The following is a 6,000-nucleotide window of genomic DNA, read 5'->3' as shown; positions in this document are numbered from 1 at the left end:
TGCGTCTTTTACAACCTTGTGATGAATCTAACAAGCAAGTATACATGCATGAAGTGCTCTAGATCCTGAATCATGATGTCCTACTTACTCTACTCCTACTCATCATGTGAAATGGTGATAATGGCCTTGGCCTCTCCGGACTCTCAAGCTTCTTTCACCGCTTCTACCACTCCAACTACTACTTATCAACTCAACTAAGACCTAAACTATCTCAGTCTACCTAAGTCAAAGGATCTAGGCCAGACACACGCTCCCTAGACTCCCTCTAAGACCTAGAGAGTCCTCCACCCTCTGATCGTATCTAAATGTAAAACAAGACTGGCAAGCCAAAGACTCCCTATCCTCAAGGACTAGTCTCGGTCACCTACCTAGGGTTTTCGTCCCCGGCAGCGGTGCCAATGTTGGACGGATACGCCGCAATGGACGTCGGCACAGCGAGAACTCACCTAACAAGATTTGTCATCTAAGGATGAAGCTCGACCCACAGGTGCGTGGAAGCAAGCATAGGGTGTCAATCTACACTCGACTGACTCCTAACTAATTCCTACAGAGGTCTCTACCCAATGTCTAAGCTACAGCCTTCAGGAGTGCATGAGAGGAAACTTCCTACAACGCTTTCTAGAGACGAATACCCATCAAACAATTTTGAAACACCACAGAACTTGAAGGAGACCCTACTAACACCAATAGGTCGCTCTCCCTACGGTCTATGAACCAAAACCCCAACCCAAAACACCCGGTGCAAAATCACGTAGGATGTCTGGCCGAAATTTGCAGGTCATTGTTTCTGAAAACTAAAGCGCCTAATGTGTAGCTCTACTCAATGCGAATGCGTGGATATGCTGCAATGCAAAAACGCACAACGTATGCTCACCGAATCACCAGATGAAGCTCGTAGATGGAGCTCGCAAAACTGGACCGTACGCACGCAATGTAGGTATTGGCGCACGTAGCTCTCATCGGGGGCAACACGCTCCCGAGGAGGTCACCTAATAAAAATGTAACCTATCACGTAAGTTCAACAGAAGGGTATTTAAAGTTCTTGAAACTTACAAAAATATATATACAAAAGTGCATTATTTTTTCAAATTTGGAAAAAACTTACAGATTTTAAAAGAAAAGGGCATATTATATTCTTAACAAAATTCACAGATAAGGGGTTTTACAAACATGTCTTGAACGCACGTGATATGGTAGTTTTACACATAGTAAACCCCCCGAGAACACGTTGCACTTCTTCGCACTCGATTTCGACCACTGGTACGCGCGTAGGTCGCGGGGGGGGGGGGGGGGGGGGGGGTGTGCTTTGACTTTGTATTCAAAAGGGGCCCCTTAAGAGGAAGCAGGGACATCGGATGCCACATCATCACCTACAAGCGCCCATTGTCGGCTACTGCACAACAACCAACCGCAACCAACTACAACACCGCATTGCCAAAAACTGACCGGCGTCGTCGCTTTGCTGCGCCCGCACGCCTTGAAGGCCGCCTGATGGGCACATTATATCCACGCAAAGGGAAGCCTCTTCTCCCTTGTACACTCCCAAAATGGCCCATGTCCCGAGACTTAAACACCACTTTCGGCCTTTAAAGTTTTGCATATTGGGTAATCCTCCCGCCATGTGGTGATTGCTAGTGAATCGACTCTCTTGGGTTGAAAAAACTCCCCCCAGTATGTAAAAAAAATCCTCCTTTTTCTCTTTGCCTTCAAGACTTCGCCCGTCTCTGCTTCCACAACAAATTATCTTACTTGGCCAGATCTCCACCATGTCGACTACAAGCCATGCAAACCATGTCTCTTTCAGACTTTGATATGCCCACCAGTCGAGGCCACCAAAAATAGAAAAAAGCATCTGGTACCGCTTTTCGAGAAGACACACCAAGCTTCTTCTGGTCATAAGTTGGCAATGGGGACTCCATTTGGTGAGCTATCACATTCCATTGAATCTACACATCAGACACTACCTTCTAGAACCGAGTCAAAGCTCAAAAATCATCCAATGGAACGATTCCCTAGGTTGTCAGATGGGCACAAACTCGACCCTCAGCAAAACTTCAATCGGCCATTACTTGCAATCTAGAGCTTCGATTCACAATCCGCATGGACCGGCATGGTCCATAACTTGAGCTTTACACATCTATCCACTGACATCCGCTCGAGACACCTGTTCCCAACTGCCCTGTCTCTCTCAGATCTGCAAACCTTCTATCTTTAAACTGCAATATCTTGCACATTGAGGCTCCGTTTGACGAGCTGTCTAAACCAACTTGCACATCATCTTGAACTCCACATTCTAGGGCCTCAAACTAGCATCTCGGGCCCCTTAACCTGTCATCGCATTTGGCCCATTTTGAAGCCTTTTTGGCCTAAAAATACGCATCATTAGGCATACATTTCCTCTAGCACGTGCTGGCCCAAGTCTTCCATATTGGATTTAGTACTTTGTCCTGCCCCTTCTGACACCCATAGCTTGGTATAAACTACTTCCTTGCACCTACCAACTTTGGATGCACCAACATGAGTGTCCACAAGTGGTTTTTGTTTCATGATCAGTAGTTCATGTATCTTATGGTTGAGCAAGAAGCAACCTACTGCGGCCACTTCTAGTTGTGAGGTTGAGAACATGGAAGGCTTCACAGCTACGATTGAGTATGTATGGCTTAGACCCTTATGGCTGATTTGAATGTTGGATAGGACACTGCCAACACCATCTACATTGACAGTCAAAGCGCATTGGCAATTGCAAGGAACCTAGTTTTTCATGCTCGAACAAAGCACATTGATTGAGGTGCATTACCACTATGTTAGAGAGAGGCTCTCAACAGGAGCGGTCAGCTTGGCTTATGTGCCAACACAGGATAACCTTGCAGATCTTTTCACAAAGGCATTGTCCCATGAAAAGTTTGAAGCTTTCCGCAAAGCTTTAGGCTTCCTCCCTTTTGTGGGCTCCCTTTTCTCTCTGTGTGAGTTCTCATTCACCGCATCACTCCGAGGGGGCATATTTACCATATACATGTGGTAGTGATGTTTGTGAACACACTTAGGACCGTGAGGGCATTTTTTCCCTCACTAGGAGGTTTTTTCCCCGTGCATTGTATATACGCCCATCACTCTAGGCTATCCATCTTTCCATTGCACACTAAGTAATACACTCTCTGTTGTGTGCTTGGGCCTTCCTTCATCTTCTTCAAGCTGTGTGTGTCTGCAACCCTAATTCCACGTGCACGAGAGAGAGAGAGAGAGAGAGAGAGAGTCTCCGAGCCCGTAGGTGAGCCAACGGAAGTCTCTAAGTTTAGAAAGAGAAGTTTACCTGTGTCAAGAGAGCCTTTAAAAATGCATGCCAAGTATCTAACCACATTAATATTAACTGTCGGCATTAAGGGGAACATCAAGGTGGATTTAAGGGCATTACGAGCATCAAGGAGGTTAATAAAGCAAGAAAGAAGGCGACAAAAGGGCTAAACCTTGCTCTTATTCTCTCTTGGTATTGGAGGGGCATAAAGAAGGACATCATTCAGGCAATAAGAAGGGGATCAAGAAAATAGGTTCATCAACTGAGATGAAATAGGATTGAAGAAAATTTTATGAAGGCTGCAAGGAACAATGCTTGGAATTATGAACTCCTCAGATTTGGAACGTGAAGTCGACAACCAAGGAAAAACTAAGGGTTGATGAGCCCTGTTGCTCAAAGTCAGCTGAATCAAGATTTTGGGATCTCTTTTGGAAGGTGAACAGGTTAGAGAAGAAGAGAAGGCAGAAAGTAATATGGGTTTTTGTTCTTTTCTCCATTGCTCTATCCTTTGGCTCTCATAACTTCAGGGAATGTATTCAAGAATACTGCTTGCAAAATCATGAAGCATAGAGAATTTCGCCTATTTTTTTCTCGTAAGGTCGATAAAGGTTATGGCTTAAATGTTATGTGGTGATTACAAGGGTTGATCTCAACCATTTCCTGTACAATTTTTTATATATTTCATGAAAGTGGTGTGCAATTGGGCGTATGTTGCAAAATTTGCTTGTGTTTGTGCTCTCCTAGCCTTTCTCTACCATCTCTCATGGCAAGAGGTCCCGTGTCTTCTCGGTCCACATTGCGAGCACATATACCCCGATAGCAATAATAGTAGCTGCGGATATATATCTGCGATTATTATGGCTCCTATTGCTGATAAGCCACTACCGCATGCATTGCCACCTGCTAAATTGGAGAGTTTTAGTGTAAAAATCAATAAAAACATTAAAATTTTCTCTAAAATCCCGTAGATTTATATTACTTTTCTTTTTTCCATTGGTTCCTAAAACAATTTTTGATGAACATTGGGTGTAAGAGTGCTCCCTATAAGCCCTCTAAAGGGCATGGTGCACGCACGTGCACGCGTGCGTGCACACACACACACACACACACTTTGCAGATGGAAGCTTCTGAGAGTACCTTGCTTGAACAAATTCTTGCAGTCAAGGCACACACACACACACACACACACACTTTTGCAGATGGAAGCTTCTGAGAGTACCCTGTTTGAACGAATTCTTGTTGTCAAGGTGCACACGCACGCTTACACACAAATGCTATCCCTAAGGCAAACCCTAATTTGCCTTGAGATCCTTGTCACCATGTTACCTGCTCTCTCTCTCTCTCTCTCTCTCTCTCTCTCTCTCTCTCTCTCTCTCTCTCTCTCTCTCTGTGTGTGTGTGTGTGTGTGTGTGGCGTTTATGCAAAACATAGGTGCCACTCAAGAAAGTTGAGGTTTAGATTGAATACCTGCATCTTTTGGAGCCTCTCGATGCGGGGTTTGATGTGAGCTCCTGAGATGGGGCCAAACACGAAAATGATCTCCATGATGTCGGGCGTTGTCGAGATCGCATGATCCATATGCATTGCCATTGGGTGTCCTTAGAGTCTGAGAAGCAAACTCTAAGCATTTAAAACAAGAAGAATGCAATTGCTTCATGCCCTGGGCTGCCCGCAAATTGAGCTCTCTCTCTCTCTCTCTCTCTCTCTCTCTCGACGTAGTACACGTTGTCCCGCTTCTCGAATGCTGGCGGTTGGGTGTCCCTCAAGTCATTAAGGTCCCGCAAGCTTGCGTAGCATTAATGTAACTCTTGTAGAAATACTTGGTTTTGTAATTTATAGGCTGGCTCGGCAGCCTATCCTATCGATGTAACTTTTTTTATTTCTAATACAATTCTCTGCACTTATGGTTAAAAAAGTAAAATAAAAAAATGAAAATGTTTGCAAGGCTGGAACAAAAGCAACGCCTTAGCTCCTTTGGCTGCATGCATTTGCCTTTAGTTCACATTTTAATTACGCCTTTAATTAAAATGTGAACAGCATGATAGAAAAATGCCCGACTGATCTCGGTAAATCGTATTAAAAGCAAACACTTCAGCAATAAGAAGAGAGAATGGAGATCCAAGTAGAGAGATGGCGTGTAGATCAGCGCAGCAGGTACGTCTGGCAGTTAATGTGTTGATGCTATTCACGATGGCGCTGTCGACTCCGCCACCAGTGGCTCAGCTAGGGGCGCGGATTCTGAAGAAGAACATCATACCGGCGTTCGAAGCGTTCAACGTGCTGTCGATTCAAGGGGCCAGCAGCAGGGCTTCAACGCTGTGCGCTGCGGGGGTAATACTGCGGGTGCTCGGCAAGGGCCGTTGCAGTTCGGCGACATTTTCTGCTTTGACATGCCGCTGCTCAAGGAGCAGGACGAGAAGTCGGAGCTTCTGAGGCACTTTCACCATGTCGCAGCTGACGGGCGGGCGCTTGTTCGTGGCGGAAACTTTTATTGTCAACGGCACCAGCCTGCCCTTCAAGGGCGTCTTCTCTGCTATAGGCATCGAGAACGTGGGGCAGCCCAGCAGCAAGCCCATCACGGGCGGCACCGAAGATTTCCAGGCGACTCCTTCACCACCCCGCTCGGCGGCGCCACCACTGACAAGTTCGGCAACGCCGTCTTCTGGTTTAAATACGAGTTCGTGTTCAAATAATTAAATGGGGCGCTG

General features: G+C 45.8%; 1 pseudogene; it reads left to right on the top strand.

Annotated features, from left to right (window-relative positions):
• Nucleotides 1-5,463: 5,463 nt before the first annotated feature.
• LOC147434477 (uncharacterized) lies at nucleotides 5,464-5,985 on the top strand (annotated as a pseudogene).
• The last annotated feature ends 15 nt before the right edge of the window (nucleotides 5,986-6,000 follow it).

The sequence above is a fragment of the Adiantum capillus-veneris genome, chromosome 19 (assembly GCF_014529385.1).
Source record: "Adiantum capillus-veneris isolate H3 chromosome 19, ASM1452938v2, whole genome shotgun sequence".
In the NCBI taxonomy this organism is placed as follows: domain Eukaryota; kingdom Viridiplantae; phylum Streptophyta; class Polypodiopsida; order Polypodiales; family Pteridaceae; genus Adiantum; species Adiantum capillus-veneris.
Note: the sequence above shows the minus strand (reverse complement) of the source record. Positions and strands in the feature narration are given on the sequence as shown.